The 22,646-nt window shown below is 40.4% G+C and overlaps 1 protein-coding gene across 1 annotated transcript in view; it reads left to right on the forward strand.

Moving 5' to 3' along the window:
• Positions 1-215: 215 nt before the first annotated feature.
• Positions 216-22,646, forward strand: part of PRLHR (prolactin releasing hormone receptor) — a 98,066-nt gene continuing 75,635 nt past the window's right edge. The window contains exon 1 of the mRNA XM_072148801.1: positions 216-763. The gene's annotated coding sequence lies outside the window, so the exon portion shown is untranslated. The remainder of the gene's footprint in view (positions 764-22,646) is intronic.

A 22,646-nucleotide genomic window follows, 5' to 3' on the forward strand; every position in this document is an offset into this window, starting at 1 on the left:
GTGGAAGCAGCTCAGTAAAAATGCTCAGTGTTCACCTATGCAATGTACTATACTTCATAGCAACACTTCTGGTTCTACCGGATCAGAAGCCCCAGAGACTTCAGAATTATTTTTCACCTGAAGATTTTTAGGAAAAAAGTGTCAGAATCTAATGAAATTATATGTATTCTTCATTAATAAAGACATATACTTTTTCAATTACAGAGCCGAATTTGTCAAATTTCAGATATCCCAATGTCTTATCTTAGAATATGACTTGGAATATGAACCGATGCATCTGCAGGGGGTTGAGCTCTGCTACATGTGTGTACACACTATATAATGATGTACCACCTCCTCTTCTCACCAGCATTAATGGACGAGAGCTATAATAGGATCAGTGCATGCGTCTCTCCAGGTAAAAGCATTAACTCTTGTGCTGTTACATACTCCCATCAGATCACTGGGAGGGATTTACAGGCAGAATAAAGCCGAGTGTCGGACATAAACTTGTATCATGCAGAAGCTTTCTGTCTGGGGAAAGAGCAAGAAGCACAGGACCAATACAAGCTCTCAATGAGCAATTCTACTTCTGAGTAACCCTCATCCCTCCGGATATTATAGAGGAATTATTCTGAATCTAATCTAATGATTCACACATCAATGAAACAACTTTGAGGCTTGGAAAGTCTATTGATGATCTCCTGTGTATGGATTTCCAAGAATTGAGCAGACACATATCTGTTGATGATCCTTGTGCAGACTATGAGAATTTCGTGAACATGTAAGTAACCATCTGTCTTGGTTTTCTTGGCAGAGTTTATCGTTATACAAAATCTTTAGAACTGTATTTTTTATATTGCACCTAGATCAGTATTTTATGTATTGTGCTGTGTATTTTGGGGATGTAACCGGCTTTGGATCTGTTATACTATAGACATAGTGACATCTCTTCTGATCTGGATGAGTTGTCAGCAATGTGTCAGTCTGTCCCACTTCTATAGGGGGGGCATTGAATGAATCGGATTGTCAGGGACTGTCACAATTGTTGCATTGTGTCTTATGAAGATGGCAGTGATTGTATCCACTAAACTATAAGTTACATTGTATTAGGCTGATCCTTCACATCTGTTCTCAGTAGTGATTGATAATCTCATGGTATTCACAGTACCTACATAAGAGTCTCTACATGTGATTTTTACAATGTAAATAGGGGGAAACGGTTGGGGAATATGCCCCAGGTACCGGAGAAATGCCAATAAGATTTTATTCCACTTCAGGATAAAAGGGGTTTTCTTCCCATTTCAAACAAACAATGTTATTTTTTGTATAATGAAAAGTTATATACCGTAATTTTCCAATATGCTTTCTGCATCAATTCCTCACAGTTTTCTAGATCTCTGCTTGCTGTCATTCTTTATGAAGCTTCTATTTTTACTTCCAGTGGACATAAATCTGCCCATGGTCACACAGGTGCACGGCTCTGATTACTCTTTATGATATAACGAGCCGCGCACCTGTGTGACCATCTGGAAAACCAGGAATAGATGCAGAAAGTATATTGGAAAAATGCAATTTTCATCATACAAAAAATAACAGCAATTTGCCGAAATGAGACTACCCCTTTAAGTAAATTTATATATTTTGACATGTGAAGAAAAGCTCAGCTAGGACTGTTCATGTATCATATATTGAGCGTCATTTATTAATTTGGGCGCAGGGTGGGGCTGGAAGGGTGCTATTCTTTTCCGTGTGATTTAAGTTTGTGGCGCAAGGGATTAATGATTTGGCACACAAAACAAAAGATTAAGAACTTCCGCCACAAGATTAAGACTTGCTTTGAGCTGCTCTATTTTTGCGCAACAAATTGCACCACAAAACTAAGCGGAAAAATAAAAAAAGTGTTGGATGCATAATTTTACACCCAAAAACAGAACAAGTTATTATTGGCGCCCACTAGAGATGAGCGAGCACTAAAATGCTCAAGTGCTCGTTATTCGAGACAAACTTTTCCTGATGCTCGAGTGCTCGTCTCGAATAACGAGCCCCATTGAAGTCAATGGGAGACTCGAGCATTTTTCAAAGTTAGCAGATGTATGCAAACATCTGCAATCTATTCTTCACTGTTCCGTGCATATATTACCTCCCGACAAGTTAGCAGATGTGAAGAACAGTGAAGAATAGAATAAAAACAGTGAACACAGGATCATTTAAGTGAAAAACGCAGTGAAAAACACAGTGAAGAATAGATTGCAGATGTTCGGCACATCTGCTTACTTGTCGGGATCCGTGCTGCTGCTCCCCGGTGTCTCCGTTCTGCCCGATGTCTTCGTGCTGCCCCGGTGTCTCCGTGCTGCCCCGGTGTCTCCGTGCTGCCCCGATGTCTCTGTGCTGCCCCGATGTCTCCGTGCTGCCCCGATGTCTCTGTGCTGCCCCGGTGTCTCCGTGCTGCCCCGGTGTCACCGTGCTGCCCCGGTGTCTCAGTTCTGCCCGATGTCTCCGTGCTGCCCGATGTCTCCGTGCTGCCCCGATGTCTCCGTGCTGCCCCGGTGTCTCTGCTGCTGTTCCCCCAATGTCTCCGTGCTGCTGCTCCCCGGTGTCTCTGTGCTGCTCCCCGGTGTCTCTGTGCTGCTCCCCGATGTCTCTGTGCTGCTCCCCGATGTCTCTGTCCTGCTCCCCGGTGTCTCTGTCCTGCTCCCCGGTGTCTCTGTGCTGCTCCCCGGTGTCTCTGTGCTGCTCCCCGGTGTCTCCGTCCTGCTCACCGTGTTCTTCAATGTGTTCTTCACACATATATATATATTGTTCTTCACATAGTATTTTGTTCGCACCGTTCCGCACGTATCTTCCGACAAGTAAGCAGATGTGCCGAACATCTGTAATCTATTCTTCACTGTGTTCACTGTTTTTATTATATTCTTCACTGTTCTTCACTGTGTTTTTTTAATTAAATGCTCGATCTCGAGCAGGGGAAATACTCGTCCGAGCAACGAGCCGTTTCGAGTACCTTAATACTCGAACGAGCATCCAGCTCGGACGAGTATACTCGCTCATCTCTAGCGCCCACCTCTTTAAAAATTAGGCACATGAGGTGCAGGAAGGGGGAAAAAAAGCTGGCAGCACGCGTGCGCTGCCATATTGGCTAAGATTGTCCCCTTGATGTCATTGGGGATCGGCGATCTGTTGCTATGACAGCTTCAAATAATACAAAGACTCGAGGCTGTCTCGTTTTACACCATCTATTACAATGTGCGATTTGCACATTGTAATAGATGATGTGGTAAATCCCCATATACTGCTATACTGTGGTATGCCAGTATATGGTAGGATTAATCATAAAACCTATGGTTAAAGTAGGGGGTCTGAAAAATTGTAAAAAAATAAATTTAAAAATGTTTTTAAAATTTTATTTAAAAAAAATTAAATTCAAATCACCCCCCTTCCCTAGAACTGATATAAATATAAATAAACAGTTAAGATCATAAACATGTCAGGTATCACTGCGTACCAAAATGTCCGATCAAAATATAATAACGGTTATTCCCGGCGTTTAACCTCGTAACAGAAAATAGCACCTAAAGTTGAAAATGCCCCTTTTTTGCCAATGAGAGCCATAAAATCCAAGCCCACAAGAAAACTGTGCAAATGCTTTTTTTTAACAATTTCACTGCATTTGGAATTTTTTTCTTGCTTCCCAGTACACGGTATGGAATATTAAATACCATCACTATGAAGTGCAATTCGTTACGCAGAAAACAGGCCCTTGCACAACTCTTTATATTGAAAAATTAAAAAGTTATAGGGGGTCATTTACTAAGGGCCCGAGTCGCGTTTTCCCGACGTGTTACCCGAATATTTCCGATTTGCGCCGATTGTACCTGAATTGCCCCGGGATTTTGGCGCACACGATCGGATTGTGGCGCATTGGCACCGGCATGCACGCGGCAGAAATCGGGGGGGGGGTGGCCGAACGAAAACCCGACGGATTCGGAAAAACCGGCGCATTTAAAAAAGGAAATTGTGTCGCGGAGCTTGCACTCACCTTCATCCAGGATAGGATCGTGAACTTCAGTGCATTTCAGGGAACTTCAGCGCAGCAGCGCCACCCGGTGGACGTCGGAGGAACTACCTTGATGAATCTCGGCCGGCCCCGAATCCAGCGCAGAGAACGCGCCGCTGGATCACGAATGGACCTGGTAAGTAAATCTGCCCCATAGATTTTTGAATGCGGGAAGTAAAAAATGAAAATGCAAAAACGAAAAAGGGCTCCTTTTGAGGTGTTGAAGGACATTTACCACCAGTATGAAGGATTGTAAACCAAGCACACTGACAAACTAGTGTGTGCACCCTCTGCCAGGATCTGCTCTTCTCTTAGCTTCTCATGCCCTGGTTTTTATTATAAAATGAGCCAGAGGGGCTCCTGGCTCCATGGGTGTTAATAGAGCCTGGAGCCTCCCAGGCTCATTTGCATAATGTTTAAAGCTTTTTTTTTCTTAAACAAGGGCATAGGAAGCTTAAAGAGGAGCAGGTCCTGCCAGAGGGGGCACACACCAGTATGTCAGTGTGCTTGTTTTTCAATCCTTCATACTGGTGGAAATGTCCTTCAACACATTAAAGAGCAGCCCTTTTTCGTTTTCGCATTTTCATTTTTTACTTCCCGCAAATTTTTCACTGATATTATATATTTGCTTTTTAATAGCTTCCAACGTTTTTTATTTGTATGCATATAGCACCTACAACATTTAGAAGATAGAAAGCCCCCCCCCTGCCACAAGCAAACTGTCCCCTTAGTGCCCCCCCTTCCATCTCCCACATAGTGGATGCCCTCCTCAACACCCGCCTATGTTAGATCCCATACTGTACAACACCCCCTTGTGGCTGACACAATGTATAATGCTCCTCTTCACATACTTTCTGTACTGTCCTTGTCCCATTCCTCTGCAGCAAGTACATTGCACCTCCTCATGCACAAGCTCCTAAGAGCAGTGGCACAAGTATAAGGGTGGAGCCAGATGGTAGGAATGCAGAAGCAGGTGAGGTGGGAACATATCATGTGAACCCAAAATATGGGAGTATTCTACTGAATCCAAAGATTGTGAGAAAAAATATATATGTAGTAATCAACACTTATACTCATTATTGCTGAACTACTTATTTGTATGTTTTACTGCTTCTTAGTTGTTAATTGTTTTTAGTTGTGAATTGTTATAAACTTGCCAAAATGATCTACCAAGAAAACAATACATTTTTAATGAACCACAAGTAAACATCGGCAGCACACACAGCAGGAGGCAAAATTGTGTTTACTGTCCCCAATTCTCTTTAAATTACAGTCCAGATCAATTCATTTCAGCTACATGTATATATTGTACATGTATATAGTGGAAAGAAAGATTTGTCCTTATGGTGAATTTGAATTCCAAGATTGTTGGATTTATTAAAAAAAATGTGTGCATGTGGAAATGCTTGATTTCCCATCCTAAACCTGGATTATTCTTAACCCATTTCTCCTACATCTATTTTTAACCCTTGTTTTTTTAACTTTAAAAGAGCCCTCAGTTTTATATTTTTTTGGCAGTGTAGCTACACGAGAGATTGGTTTTTAAGGAAGTGTTGCCCTTATTCTGTGCAGTCTAGACAGTCTGATGTATTTAGCATTGTGTGTGCCAAAAAAGTGGTGCAGCCACCATAAGTTGGGGATAGGTTGGCAGCGGAACACAGGAGCTTCCATTTCTTTGCTTTCCCACAGTGCTGTCGTCATGTCCTGATCACCTCCAGTGTCAGGTCACATGATACAGAGCTGACCCGGCGCTGGCCACGTGTCATGCCACAGCTCCGGCATCTGAATCAGATGCCAAGAGAAGACAGAGAAACAACCAAGTTAAGTATTTTTTTTAAACTATGGGAGCCATGTTATTATAAAGGGGGTCTGTACTAAACAATTCAGTCAAAGTTCTGTGGCTACTATAAGGGTAACTAGGACTATGTGGGGTGGTCACTGGGACTTGGTGGTCTAGGTAGTGAGTTACCTTGACCTGGTAATGTATATACGTAATAGTCATGGCTGGGGCACTGTATATACGTAGTAACCTTGGTTCTGATAATGTATTTATGTAGAACATATCCCCAAGTCATACGTAATATTATAGGTTCTGTGCAAAATGATTTATTATTTTAGTGTTTTTATGTACCAAACGCCAGATCATTTCAAAACTCTGGACCATTGAGGAGAGCAAAATATCTTTACAGCCATGGTCAATGGACTTAGACCCATACTAACACTACACACATCACAAATTTAAGAAGGGAAACAAATGTGTAGGAGGAATTGGGGGCAAAATTTGTAAGGAGCCCTGAAATTCCTAGAGAAGGCAACTGGAAAACTGCTTCAGCTCCAACAGTATATAAGGACTCTCACCTAAAATAAGATTGACAATAGCCTTGAAACAAATGTAGTTATAGCTGCCGATCCTCGACGTCAGCGTTCACCCTGGATCCAGGAGCCCAGGAGGATGGTAGCATAGTACAAATGACCCAAAAAAGAAGAGGATGTGACGATGTTTCAATTCTCACTCGGAGACCAGTCGTCCAATATGGACGTACCGCTCCTGTACAGTGCCGTGCACTCATTGTGGTGTATGGGGGATGTATATATCCCCCGTATAAATATGTCCCCCATGCGTTCGTGTAAATACAGCCTAAGGCTGCATTCACACTACAGTATGGGGGACGTATATACGTCCAACGTATATGCGGCCGATATACGTCCCCCATACACTTCTATGGGCACACGTGCGGCACCGTACCGCTCCGTAGCCCGGGAAAAGATAGCAAATTTCCTATCATTTCCCCTATTACGGCGCCGCGGCCACACTTCGCTATGGAGAGGGGCGGGGGTGAGCTGCGCTCACCTCCTCCTCTCCCCACGCTGCCATGTGCCCGCCGTGCTATGGTGCGGCGGGCACACGGCAGTCTGCATGTAGCCTTAGAGTGTGTATTGCACTTGCAGCAAGTAGGAAGCTTGCTCATCTGCTTTTGGTCATATGTCATATATGCCACAGACCGAGCACTAAAGACCGAGCCTGCTCCCACCAGTTGTCTTACAGCCAGTAACAAATCAAGAGGAAGAACCTGAAACATGACTGACCTTCTGAGACATGTATAGAATAGGGGAGAGATAAAGGCAGGTGGGGTTGGAATATTTTACAATTTTCTGTGTTTTGTGTTAATCTCTATAAAAATAATTTTCTATATACAGTACTCTGATTTGTATAGTAATGTGTTTTTTCCAGCACCGTTTTCCATTCCATCTCACTAAATACACCAATGTGATGTAAACTACCAGACCAATGGATTAATTTCCATACAAAATGTTTTCAATATAGCCTTTAAATGGACTATGGTTACCTTCAACATAAAAAGAAATAGATTGTGTTGGGCCCCCACCAGATTGTTTACTCAGGACCCCCGACCAACCATAATCCGGCCTTGGCAGACAAGCACATTGCCTTTAATGAGCTAAATCTGTTCTAAATTAATAGGTGCAAATGAATGCAAGGTAATTATTATTTAATAGACACTGCTGATATAATGGGACAAATGAAAATGAAATATGTTGAAGCAGCTGTTATTTTTTATTCAGTAACATGCACAATGGTTTAGAGCATGGTGCCACTTAGCTTCCACTAGATGTAGCCAAAAGCCAAAAAAGGCCAATTTTTTAGGTAAACAGCAATTCTAGCAATACAGTAATCAACAAGCAATTTAAAAACTGTGCAGACGGTATACAAGTTGGAAATTCACTGGTATGCACTACCGGGCCGGCTGCATTTACCCGGCCCGGCCTCTTGATGTATTGGGCATGGTCTTGCACAGCATTTCTTTCTACACCAGGCCCTACCTGCCATAGAAATAAAGGCAGCCAGCGACTTATATTTTTCTATTGAACTACTGGTGTGATGCCAATTTTTTTGGTTTTTATTATTGATGGATTGATCAAGTCCACCAGATGTGCACCCGCTGTGGTTGCTGGTGAATATGTAAATACTGTATATTTATCACACAAATACTGTATATTTATCACACAAATACTGTATAAAGATCACACATATACTGTATAAAGATCACACATAATACTTCATTATGTAAAGATTCTTACCTTTTTTCTGCTTCTTTCTCCTATAATGAGCAGTGTATCTGAAATACATTTGAGCTCAGTCCACTTCAGGCAGATAAGGAGGCAAGATCTGTAAATAGTTAAATCATTAGATACTTTATCAGGTCCCTTTATCTCTGAGCTGTCAGTGGCTACAGGACAGAAAGCTGATTTAAACACAAGGCTTGAATGAGGGATAAAAAGAACGACAGGAACATATTTCTTTAATAAAGTATGTGCAAGGTTTAATATTATCATCTGCACTATTCATTTATAACGTTTTATCAAAAGGTGAATTACAGTTTAAATATAATCATATAAAATAATGTATACATTATACGGCTGCATTTACATAAATGTGTGCTCACCCGGCAGAAGTGCTGGAAAGGAGGAGGGATGAGCGCTGCTGACGTCTCCCCTCTCCATAAGGAACAGCGCCCTATGGCCGTTCTTACAGCCGAAGATAGGGCAGGCTCTATGTGTGCTTACCGTACCGCCACTGGGCGCCATAGTCATCTATGGGGGACATATATCCAGTCTCCCTACAATGTAAATATGAATGCAGCCGGAAAACACACATTTGTATTGTAAGACATACAAAGCATACAAACAAACTGTATAAAATATACTCATATAGTATAGGGCATATGTATAAATGGGCACTACTAGGGTTGATGGACCATTGCATGTGAAGGTTACCTAGGTCATCATACCAGAAGTTAAGACTTTGTGACTCCGTGAATCATTGTGCAATCTGTAAAATTCAGCCACGCTATGGTCTGTGATCCAGGATCTGACCATGGTCACATGTCACCTGTGATCGTTTTTATAGTGCAAGAGGTAATTATTTATACACATCAGACTCCACTCATTTATATATTTTCCTGAGGCATAACTGCATTGAGAAGTAGTCAGTAGCTCAACATTTCTGGATGTATTTATGTTTTGGTAATTGGTGCATAAGCAGTAATCTTTGTAATGCTTCATTTACAAAGAGATGCATTATAAGATTGCCCTGGCCAAGAATGACAAACAAAGCTATCTATGTAAAAAATAGAATGTGAATCCTCCGGCAATCCCCATTGTGAGCTAAAAAAAGCTCTTAAGAACCCTCAGTCCATAGCATGATGGGCAGGATAATAAGATAGGATAAAGGCAGGTTTGCCATGTTTTCAAGCCATCAAATAATTAAATTTACCAAATCTTTAAAAACTTTAACCACAGGAGATATGTTTATGTTGTCAATGCCAATAGAAAATCTTTCTTGGAAATCGAATTACTATTTTTTATATGCGCAACATGTGTTAGGTTAAGTTCCCTCTACCATCAGCTTTTCCATTTCTACCTTCCGCCCAAAAAAGTAAAAAACTGAAGTTGAACGGATCCTTATAAATCCCAGCTCTTGGCAGCACTGGCCCATCCCTATTGCACTTGCATAAAATTACAGTATTACCTTATAATTAATCCCTTTGTGGCACCATGTTTAGTTTTGGAGGCAAATTGGTGCCTAAAGAGGTTGTCTGAGAGATATATAAAAAATAGCAAAGTGGCCGGGGGGGGCTGCATAAAAAATTAACATGTACTTACCTTCCCTGTCCCTCTCGGTGTCTCAAGCCACTATCTCTCCACAAGTGCCCCTGTTTTGGTGGGCGTGCCAGGCCGCCCCCAAATTTTCTGAGTACAGCTTCTGTGACCTGTAACCCACTTCCCACTCTCCCAGGCCACAACGCTATTTTTTATATATATCTCAGACAACCCCTATAAAGATACTATCTGCATAAAGAGCCGTCTGTGTCTAGAAGTAATATGAACATTTGAGTATATCAACCTAATGGAAACATGTGGATTATGCATTATTTTTATAGATAACACTTCCTAAAGAGCATTTACAAAGCTAAATCTCAAGGCATAAACATTCAGATACCTACAGAATCTTATAGATGTAATGAAAGCAAATTTAGGAAAAAGGTGTGGAAGAAAAATTTTTTATATCGGTGTATATTTTTATATATGGAAAGTCCACAACAGCACAATGTCCAAAGGGGGGGGTGCAGAGGCCTCAGAATTCGGGGTGGGAACCCATGTATGCATAAAATCCAAAAAATGAAGCAGCACTCCAAATCATAGCAGGTAAAAGTAAAGAAGAGTTTGTTCCAAAACTGGCAAAGTTTCGGTGTTGGGAAAGGTGGTAAAACACCAAAACGGAATAAACTCTTCTTTACTTTTACCTGCTCGGATTTGGAGTGCTGCTTCTTTTTAAGGAATATATATGGTTTTCACTGTGGGTGCTCCAAATGACAATTCTTCTTTATTCTTTGGGTTTGCATGATCACAGGATACAAAATTTATACAGATTTTAATAGATTTTTAAAAAGTAAAACCTTTTGTACAGAGACCTGAAAATGTTGCATTATTTTGACGCTCATAACTTTTTCTTACTATGGGGTAGGGGGCTGTATAAGGTGTGGGATGGGATGATCTATATGGTACATTGCTACACTTTTGGGGACTATACAACCTATTGATCAGTTTTTATAACATTTTTTACGTCTTGCAAAATGTTGAAAAAGTGATAATTAGGACATTTGGAAACTATTTTTCATTATTGAGTTAAACAACGAGAAGAATTGGTTTTAATATCTTTACAGATCAGGACTTTTGGGATGTTGTGGTACCTAACATGTTTTGTTTATTTACTTTATATCAGTTCTAGGGAAAGGTGGGTGATCTGAAATTTTAGAGATTTTTTATTGTTTTTACTTTTTAAAAAGTTTTATTACCGTTACTTTAACCTTTGGGCTCTGATTTGTTTTTACCATATACTGCAATACAACTGTGTAACAGTGCTATGTATCTGTAACAGTGTGCCACCAGCACACTGTTACAGATCTGCATAAATGACAGCTCCTGCAGTTTTATCTAGACTCCAGCAGGCTGTCATGATTACAAATTGTAGCACCCTGATAAAGTCAAGGTGAGAGATAATATCATCCAATATGGCAGAGCCACACAAGCTATTGGCTTTTAAATGCCTCCAGCAGCATTGCCAGCAGTGTTTAGCGGGTTAATACATGTGATCGGAGCCAACAATGATTGTGTATGTTAGCCATGGGTATTTGCTTTACTTTGCCAATGTACTATTGTGGTGGTTTGTGTAATTCTCCAGGCATAAACAATGAGATACTTTACCGGCCTTCTATAGTTAGTTCTATAGCTTTATTGTATAGAATGGGGCAGAGTCAGCATGTAATGTACCCCCACCTGGTGTAAATAAGACAAGGAAATCCACTCTGTAAAAAATCAAAGAAGCACATATGTATGGGTGCCATAAGTTAGAGAATTGGGGCATCTACTGTTCATCACATTGAGACCCCTTTGACCTAATGGACACAGTCCCATTTTTCAAATCTGACATATGTCATTTTAAATTGTAATAACTTTGGAACACTTTAATATACGAAGGTTGTTTTTTGTGACACATTGTACTTCATGTTAGTTGAAACATTTGAGTGATGTATTAAAAAACTGAAAAATAGCAAGAATTTGTAAAAATTTGCTCTTTATAATTTTTGAACAAATAGTCACACCACACATATGCCTTAATAAATAGCATTCACCATATGTCTGCTTTATGTTGGCAACATTTAAAAAAGTCTGCACTAGCTGACCGATCACAGCAATTGCTTGAGAGCGGGCTTCTATTCCTCCCCTGACATGTTGCTGAGAGTGGCTCTCAGAAACCACTGGAACGTTGATCCTGTCATTCTACGTTTTGTTAGGATGACAGACAGAAGCCATGACGTTCCACAATGTCTTGTGCCCATGACGTTGGGTAATGTCATGGTGGTTTAAGACGTTAATTGTAATCAAATTGGATTTAATTCGATTATCCTCCCCAAAACATTTAAAGGAAACCTACCATTTCAAATGGTAGGTTTAAGCTGTAAACACCGAGCACCAGCTCAGGGTGAGCTCGTGCCGGTGCTTAGTTTCGTTAGTGTTAAAACCGCGGTATCGCGGTTTTAACACTTTTTAAACTTTATAGCAGAAGCCGCTTCGGCGCTGCGCGCGACCGTGCGCGCGCAACGCCTGCGGCATTTCCTATGTAGGCGCGCGCACGATCGTGCGCACGCAGCGCCGAAGCAGTTTATGCTATAAAGTTTAAAAAGTGTTAAAACCGCAATACCGCGGTTTTAACACTAACGAAACTAAGCACCGGCACCAGCTCACCCTGAGCTGGTGCTCGGTGTTTACAGCTTAAACCTACCATTTGAAATGGTAGGTTTCCTTTAAAATGACTAAAATACTAGTGCACATTCCAGGAAATCCATATACAGTCTATCCCAAGGATATAGACTGATAGATTTTGTAGGTTTGAGACTGATGGCGCCCATTGACTTTCTGGACACCAAAATGTCCATTATTTGGATGGAAAAAAATCAATGTATGTATATATAGTCTGACAGGGTTTCCAATGCAGAGCCTAGAAATCATTTGTATCCTGCACATACCAGACTTTCTGTAAGTAAAGTTATATAATACAAGTCATTATGTTATAATATCACATTATTTGTAACTGGCAGAGGCATAATGATCAGGAATAAAAGCAACTAACATTGCAAATAAATAAGTATTGTACAATCCTGCACGCTGTTCATATACTCCACAAAAGAGTAATAGAAAAGATGAATGCTATACATGATTATGAGAATAAAACCGTGCCATGATGTATAGCAATCCCTTCTTTTCTACAAACACATGCAAAACACATTGAAATAATGAATATGACAAGCAGATCAGTGTGTGGGGCTAAATAAATAATGTAAAAATGAAAATATCAGCATACCAAGCCGATCCTCCACACACAGCCTGGCATAGCTTCTTACTACGTAGCTGCCCAGACTGCCATAGCCACCGCTTGGAAGAAATACACTGTTTCACTGTGCTTGTCCACACTATCCTGTCTCCTGAGCCCGGGCCACTGCCAGCACTGGGCATACCTGGGGCAAGTGCCAGGGGCCACATAAGGCTTTACATAACGAATACAGGGGGGTGAAGGGGGCTGTATCTAATGAATCCATAGGGTAAGAGGGGGGCTTTATATAAAATATTTTTATGTGGGATGATAAACTAGGGAATATTTTAGGGAACAGGAGACTGTTTTAGTTCCTGAATTTTTAATGCTGCCACATGAGTTCACTACTAAGGGGCCCACTGAGGCTCTGTCGCCAGGGGTCTACGGAAACCTGGAGCTGATCCTGTCCTGAGCAGTAGTTTTCCGACCTCTATCTGTGAGGATGAACAGAATTTTTCTTCAGTATAAATGTTAAACACATTTACTATATTTATCATTTCATTTACCCTAATCGTGTTATTGTGAGTCTTGTGTGGAGGAAAGCTTAAGGATCCATTATGCTCATGGCTCGGGTGAAGATACATATTATATCAGCATTACTTTCTGCAATTTGCTGTAATATGCCCTTAAAAATGAACCAATATACGAACAATTTGCTAAACAAGAGTCATGCTTGGACTAAAAGTTCCCTTCCTTATTCGGCTCTTATGACTATTATCGCCTCCAGATTCTAGGATTATATGTATTAGCAGAAGACGTAAATGTAATACCACAAGAGGATGTAAACGCGGAGCCCTGGAGTATCATTTAGAGGCGTACGTACGGTCTGTAGCTATTATCAGATGCATATTGTGTTTGTCACTGACGGCAATCTTGGAACTGCATCAATTTCTTTAGCTAAAACAACTGTTTTATTTGAGGAAAACAGAACTTTAAAAACCGCTTTTAAAAGCCCTGGTCTAAAAAGATTTTTCCATGTTCATAATATATGGTGGAAGTAAAAATTGAGTCTGGGGTCTTCACCAAAACGGAGGTTATTATGGGTGTAGTTTTACAGAGGAAATTCGTGTTAGTCAGAAAATGCAATTAAGAAAAGCTAAGACCCAGTTCGCATCTTTGTTACATGTTCAGTTATTTTATTCAATTATTTTAAGCCAAAACTATGAGCGGTTGAACACATAGAACAGGCGCAAGTCTTTTCAGCATCAGTAAGATATAATAGAAAGACTTTCCCTAAAGGCGATTTTGACTCAAAATAACTGAAGGAAATAACAGAGGACCTAACGGAGATGTGGACTGGGTTAAGAAATACCATCCACAGATTGTGGGTGGCCCTGGTAGACAGACCCTCTACAATCAGATCTGTACTCCTTGCCATGCATTGCACACATTTGATAATATAAGATTACCCAGTATTAGAAGTGCAATATAGGGCAATTAAGGGGGCACCCTATAGTCTCTGGCAGTTGGACACCCAGCAATAAGATCTTTATACTGTATCCTTTGGTAAGGGGATTCATGTAAATTATAAAAAAATAACCTTTAATATAGCCTTGAGAGAAAGATGTCCACTTTTTCATTATATTGAAAACTCAACTCAACTGCCTTGGGTGTTTTAACTCCTTACAGATCCATATGTCCAATAATTTCAACAATACTCTACCTGAACTTGCCCCACATTCTCCATCTATGGTCCACAAGTTCTTAATCACATAAGAATAAGACCAGGGGTAGGTAGGCAGCAAGCTGACTCTCCTGCCAGCAATGTTGATGCTCTCAATCCATTAACCCCTTAAGGACGCAGCCATTTTACAGCTTAAGGCTCAGTCCCATTTTTTAGATTCTGACCTGCGTCTCTTTATATGGTTATAACTTTTGAACACTGTTACTTATCAAAGCGATTCTGAGATTGTTTTTTCCCCACATGTTGTACTTCATTTTAGTGGTAAATTTTGGCTGATAAGTTTTGCATTTATTTACAAAAAAAAGAAAAAAATTATGAATTTTTAGAAAAATTTGCCATTTTCGAAATTCAAAATCACCGCGTTTTCAGGCAGATCGATTTACCACCTAAATAACTTGCAGAAAAACATTTCCCATTTGTCTACTTTACATTTTCATAATTTTTGAAATGCTTGGATAATTAATTTTGACGTCAAGCGGCCTACAAATTGAATAGCGATTTTCCGTATTTTCAGAATTGACTATTTTGGGGATAAATACTGTTTGAAATCAAATTTTAGGTTTTTAGCAACAAAAACCCCCTATATAATCAACCCATTTTCAAATCTGCACCCCTCAAACTATCAGAAACAGCATTTACAAAGATTGTTAACCCCTTGAGATCTTTATAGTAATTGAATCAAAATGGCGGTGAAATTTAGAATGGTCAAATTTTGTCGGTTATAAGTTCATTTAGCCCTAAAATTTACACATTTCCAAAAGATAAAAAGAGAAAACTCACCATAAAATTTGTTCTACAATTTCTCCTGAGTGCAGAGACCCCCCACATGTGGACATTACTTGTGTTATGGGGGCACAGCGAGGCGCAGAAGGGAAGGAGCACCCTGCAGCTGCCAGGATTTTAGTTTTCTCGTTGCCCCCTTTTGAAGGCTATAAAATTTTCGCTTTTCCGTTATTTGGGTCATGTGATGCAATTTTTTTGCGGGATGAGATGCTTTTTCCAGTGTTACCATTTTGGAGTTGGTATCACCTATTGTTGAAAATTTAGGAACTTTTTTTGAGGTCATGAGTAGAAAAGCATCAATTCTGTACTGGATTTTTTACTTTTTTTTTTTTTCGTGTTCACCGTATAGACTAATAATCATGTTATCTTTATTCTATGGGTCGATACGATTACGGGGATACCAGACATGAATATTTTTTCTTATGTTTTACTAAATTTGCCAAATAAAACCCTAATGTGGGGAAAAATCTATCATTTTTGCATCGCCGTCTTCCAAGTGGCATAACATTGTTACGTTTTTGGCTACAGAGCTGGTTGATGGCTTGTTTTTTGCAAGACATGTTGTTCTTTGCAACAGTATCATTCTAGGGTACATATGTTTTGTTGATTACTTTTTATTGCATTTTTAGTGGGATATAATAGGTAAAAATCATAATTTTTGGTGGGTTTTTGACGTTTTTTTTTTACGGCGTTCATCATATGGGTTCAATAGTTATTTAGTTTTATTCTATGGATTGTTACGGACGCGGTGATTCTATATATGTGGGGTTTGTGTTTTGATTTAGACTTTTTTGAGCGTTATATGTCTCTTTATATGTTTTGGGGCTTATGGGCATTTTTAGTGATTTATAAAGTAATTTTTTATTGAAAAACATTTTTTTTTAACTTTTTTTACATGATCTACCATGGGATATGAACAAGCAATCATCTGATTGCTTGTTCTTGATAATACTCTGCAATACTAATGTATTGCAGGGTATTATCAGTGCCAGATGCATAGGCTGACACTTTGCCTTTAAGATGACATCACAGACGCCATCTTAAAGGTAAACCCTCCAGGCTTCTCTGGGGTCCCGATCGGACCCCAGAGGTGCCAAAACAGCGATCGCCCCCCCCCCCCCGAAAACGGTGCGGGGGGGGCGATCGTGGGGTAAAGACCCCCAGAAGGCATGTTAAATGCCGCGGTCGCGTTGACCACGGCATTTAACGGGTTAAACACCCGCGATCGGAGCCCACTCCGACCGCGAGTGTTAGCCGGGGATGTCAGCGGTAAATTACCGCTGAAATCCCGCGGCTAACGATGCCGGTTCGGCTGCTGTGCAGCGCTGAACCGGCATCGTCTCTGCGCCGTAGCTGTACTGCGCTGAGCGCTAATCGTCGGAAGCTGCGCAGTACAGCTACAGCGCGGAGCGCTAAGGGGTTAAATACCCCCTGAGGCCTTCTCTACTTTGCCATGATAACCTACTACTTTATCTGGTTCGGTTAATTGCAAAACAAAGGTTAAAATTAAGGCCAGTTGCATTAAAATTCTCTAGTGGACTCAACCCACATGAGTCTTCAGGTTTAATTTTTTTCCAGTGAAGTAAAAGTATGGAAAACGGAGTCTGGTAATATTAATATCTTAGAAGTGTAGTGACCGCTTCCCCTCCGTTCCGGTAGTTCTGCTCCCAGTGTCTGTTGTATTCTCTCAAAACCACAGAGATTTCTAAGAGAGGGCACTCAGTCAACCAGTGAGTGGGGTAATGGGGTCATCAAATTTAGGGATCAGATATCCATGTAACAGATCCAAACACAGATATCCAGGTAAAGCTACAATAACTAGATATGGTTCCCAAGAGTCTTTAAGAAAAGTTTCTGCTTCCAGAATGCAGCACTTTACATTGATTGTGTTTGTGTCACCTTGTCTTTCAGGATAATTTGTATATTTATGTCTGTGCCATTCTCAGACATCGGTAGCAGTAACTAAACGGGATGTGTCCTCATTTATCACGGAGCTGGATAAATCCCATGTGTTAGAGTCTAATACTTACAGTCCGCAATATTTAGTGATCCATCGATAAACACAAACAAGAATATTAACTGTTGCTGCCCAAGAACAAAAAAAAATCACATTATGGGATCTATTTAGAAGCAGTTGTGGTAGAGATGATGAAATGTTAATGTGTCCGAGAGAACTGTGACTCCATATATTGATCGAACATTGGACCCTCATTCATGTGAGTAGTCAGGGGCACACCCTTGATCTTTTAGCTGTGACATCACCAGTCACAGGATAGCTGATAAACTATTGTGTGCACCTCTGTGTTCTCCACTTGTCCTCTCAAAGGTGTGGTTCATTCACAAGATCCTGGTGGTCTTATATCTACTGTCTGCTCATTCTTAATCCAGGCCAAATCCAACTCTCAAGTACCTTAAGCACATGAGCACTGGAGAACATTGATTCCATCTCTAAGTGAGGTAGATATTTCAGATTTATTTTAATACCATGATACATGTCACATGCCACCCTGGCTTCCTTTAGGCATATGATATGGGAATGTCCACTATTGCAAATATTTTGGACTCAAGTTATATCCACATTATCTGATATTGTAGAGGTCACTATAGACTTTACCCCTGCAATTTGCCTTCTTGGTCCGCTTGAAGAACTGTGAGGATCTTTCTCCTTGAGACACTGTTTATGGCTCGTAAGGCCCAAACCAAAATGGAAAAACTAGTTAATGACATCATCACCTATGAAAAATTGGTATATAAAAATAAACACGCCCCCGAGAAAATAAGTAAAACTTTGGACAGGTGGCGTGATTCCCCATTAACTATTTACTCGATATCGACCCTCACCTACCCGCTTGACACGTAACAGTGATCACTGGGAAAGTACTTTTCCTTGTATACATGTCCGTCAGTAAAATGATAAACCATACTTATGCTCTGCTGTTTTAAGACATCACAAGTAGAGATGAGTGGAACTAACATTCGTATTCGGGGTTGGGGTTTCCCAGACATACTGGCAGCCAAACAGTCACTCTTGACCCCCCCCCCCCCAAAACAACTAGCCATGACTATGATTGGCCAGAGAGTGCTTGGTATCTTACCATAAATTGAAATGCGGCTCAGCTGCAAACAGGCCATATAACCGATGAAAGTGGCGTCACAGACCATGGAAGAGCCGCTTACTGGAGCATCTCTGCCACTTCAAACAGCTGATGGAGGTCAAGTAGGCACAGAACATTATCATAAAAATAAATAATCCTAAGGCTACATTCACACGGACGTATGAAAACGTCCGTATCCGTACCGTACCGTACCGTTTTTTTACGGATTACATACGGCCACATTAATTTCAATGGACAATACGTCTGACCATTTATATTGCCGTTGTTAACTCCGTTCCGTACCGTACCGTATACTGGCCGTATAAAAATATAGAGCATGTCCTATTTTCTCCCGTATTTCAGTTCCGTATGCCCTAGAAGTCTATGGGGACGTATAAAATACGGGTTACATACGGGTTACATACGTGCTGCATACGGATGAAAAACGTCACGTATATACGGCCCGTAAATACGGGACTGGAGAAATCATACGGTCGTGTGAATGTAGCCTAAGAGGGAAAAAAACCTCTTTACCACAGGACGGCTGTGGGACATTCAGTAACTACCAGACATCTCATATACAAAAGCTTTTTGTATCTTTGTGCAATCACTCCAGCAGAGGTGGTCGTATACAAGTCTTGTTTCTAAGGGACCAAATGACTACATTTATGAAAAATTATCCTCACACGGGTAATTTTTTTTCAAATAACATCTAATTGAAGAAATGTTTATATATGGCAGATTAATCAAATTGAATGTAAATGTCCAGAGAGAATACCCTTTTAACCAGTTTTTTGGTGCAATTAGTTTAATGGATGTGTCCCACATTTTTGTCAAGTTACTGAAATAAATATGCGGCACAGTCCGAATTGGTACCAGAATGCCCCTCTATGTGCTTTACACAGGGCAGCCGTGCCACAAACCTGGCGCAGGCACTTTATAAATACATGTGCAAGTCTTTTGCAAGTCCTTTCTTGTGCAAAGTCAGACAAAACTGGCACAGCCAGTTTAACCCCTTCCTGCACCTTAACATAACTCTATGTTATAGGATGCAGGTTGTTTTCACATTTTGATATAGAGTAACGTCATGTTGATTGCCTGGGCTCAGAAGCTGAGCTTTTGCGATCACCGCGGGATCCCGGTAGTGTGCAATAGCCGGGATCCAGCAGTACAGGCCAGGATTGCAACTACCGCGATCACCAGAGTTAAAACCTATACACACCATGGTCATAGTGACCACGGCGTTTACACTGTACTACCGCAACAAACGGCACCCTCCGTGCAGGGCACAGAGGTGCTGATCGTTGCCATGGCAGTCCTCAGGTCTGATGAAGGACCCTAGAGCTGCCTTCACTAGAGGTCTGCTAGATTGTGCTGAATGTACAATCTAATAGTGCTAATATCAGCCTATGCAGAAAGCATAGGCTGACTATATAATATGCTGACAAAACATTAGTATTGCCGTAGTAGTATTTTTTTTTTTTAAAGTGCCATCCCATATAATTAAATACAAGATAAAAAAGTGAGAACACAACACATTGGGACTTATTTACTAAGTGTCTGCGGACCGCTATTCTGTCGGGTTTCCCGAATATTTCCTTTTTGTGCCAAATTACCCTGGGTTTTTGGCACACGCGATCGAATTGTGGCGCATCGGCGCCGGTTTGCATGCGACAGAAATCTGGGGGGGGGGCGTGCCGTCGGACAACCCGACTGATTCGGACAAACGGTGGAATTTAAAAGCGAAATTGTGTCGCAAGATCAAGCACTTACATGCACCAGGAAGAAGAAGGTGAACTCCGGCGGTTCTCAGCAGGGAAGCAACACATGAAGGAAATTGGACGCAGCAAACCCGAATCCTCGTCGGACAACGACAAGAACGGGTAAGTTAATCTGCCCCACTGGGTATCACCACGTCCGTAACAACCCATACAATAAAATAAAATTGTCAATGAACCCGTACGGTAAATGCCGCAAAAGAAATTCACAAAAATGTTGACATTTTCACATCTGACCTCATAAAAACAGCATAAAAAGTGATCAAAAAGTAACATTTAACCTAACATGATATTAAGAAAAAGTACAGCTTGTCCCGCAAAAAATAAGCTCTAAAACAGCTCTGTAAACAAAAAATAAAAATTTTAGGCCCATTAATACATAGTGATGAAAGAAACAAGCAAACTTCTCACAAAATGAGTACCATAAAAAAGATATATAAATGGGGCACCGTTGTAATCATGATGACCCATAAAATAAAGATTTTCATGATACTGTAAACGTCCGGGAAAAAATATGCTAAAAACCATAAGCAAGAATTTATTTTTTGAACCCCCACCAAGAAAGAGTTAATAATATCTGATTATTAGCTATGGAACCCCCATAAATATTGTACCTGAAAAGTGGATCGCATCCGCAAAAAAAAAATCCCCCATATGTCCAAATTACAAAAAAATAAAAAAAAAACATTTTATAGACTGTAAAATGCGACAATGCAGATCTGCTCTGAATTGCGCTCCTTCCCTTCTTTGCCCAGCCGTGTGCCCATACAGCAGGTTACCAACACATTTGTGGAGTTTTTCATCATTTAATTCTTTGTGTCGGTTTAATTTTTGTCCAAAATTAATGCATTGTCTAAAAAAAATTACCACTTGTAAATTAGACCTCAAATTCGTTTTAACCCCGGTGAAACAACTAGAGGGTTAACACACTTCTTTAAAGTTGATATTTCACACATTGAGGGGTGTAGTTTTAAAACGTATAACCTCCTATAATGACACAGGGCAAATTTAATATGGTCCTAAAGCCATAAAAAGGCTTGGACCTGAATGGGTTCATACATCTGGCCCGATATGTTTCCACCCATCAAGTAGCCTTAAGATCCCACTTCTATAAAAAAGGAGCCATTGTTTCCCAAAACAAGACATAACAGCCTTATTCACTATACTAAAAGAATCTCCATTTCTTTCAGAGATTCTAAGCAGCTAATAATTTTATGTTGACTCCTGTATTGAAAGGCAAACACAAAAGATTCAGAAAAGGTCTTTTAACAAGACTTTGCCCTGAAAAGACAATAATATCATGTTGCCGGAAATGTATAGGCAATGTTCATTATTGGAATTACATAAACAGGTTTTTGATCTGGGATAACAATGGAATTCTTCTGCAAATTCTGATCATTATGGAACAACTAATCTGGGATTGTCTCCACGTTCTCACAGGTTATTTTGACATTTTTATATTTTTATTTCTCTGTGATGATGCTTGGGTCAGTCGCTATAAAAGTAGATAGAAGCCAAATCTATGTACATTACTGTGAAAATAACAGAGTAAAAAGTACACTACATACTTGACATTTTGCCATGAAATGTCATGTAGTTTTATGTAAATACGTCTTGTAGTAAAGTGCCTGTAATTACCTGTCTTTCCTTAAAGCGGGTGGAATTACAATATTCTTAATTGTGCGCCTCTTTGTTAGATGCTTCTTCCAGTTTTATCCTTGAGAGCATCACAAAAATGGCCACATTCACAATGATGAGAAGCCGTAAATCCTTGCAAAGTGGAAGTAATTCTGTAATTGATGTATATGTGAAGGGTTTGTGTGATCAAAATGTCCTGAAGATACCCATATAGATTCTTTAGGCTTATGTATCATCGGTCCCCTTTCAGACTTCATCCTCTGTCTGTAAAGTGCAGCAGAATGTGATGTTGACTATGATTTCGTATTTATTTTGTATTCTGTCTTGTTCTAGTCTGAATGCTGCCCTATTTCAGTCCTGGCTGTCTGAATTGAATTCCACCCCACCTCTCTGTCTCCTGCTGATTTTGTTCTGGGTTGCAGATGGTTAAGCTAGTTGTGAGGGACAGATGATTGCTGACCTTCTGGTCCATTTTCTGTTTGGGTTAGATGTTATAAGGGCTGATCCAATCACGCCATGACTCTCACTTTGCCATAGGAAGTTGATGTCACCCTTTTGTTACATACCATATAGGGTAGTATCGGCAAGTAGATAGGGACAACTGGTAGTGTTTACCATTATGGTTTTACTTTTTGTTTCCTCGCCCAAAGTTCTTTATCTTACATTTACCTACATTAAACTT

The sequence above is a fragment of the Engystomops pustulosus genome, chromosome 4 (assembly GCF_040894005.1).
Source record: "Engystomops pustulosus chromosome 4, aEngPut4.maternal, whole genome shotgun sequence".
NCBI classification, from domain to species: domain Eukaryota; kingdom Metazoa; phylum Chordata; class Amphibia; order Anura; family Leptodactylidae; genus Engystomops; species Engystomops pustulosus.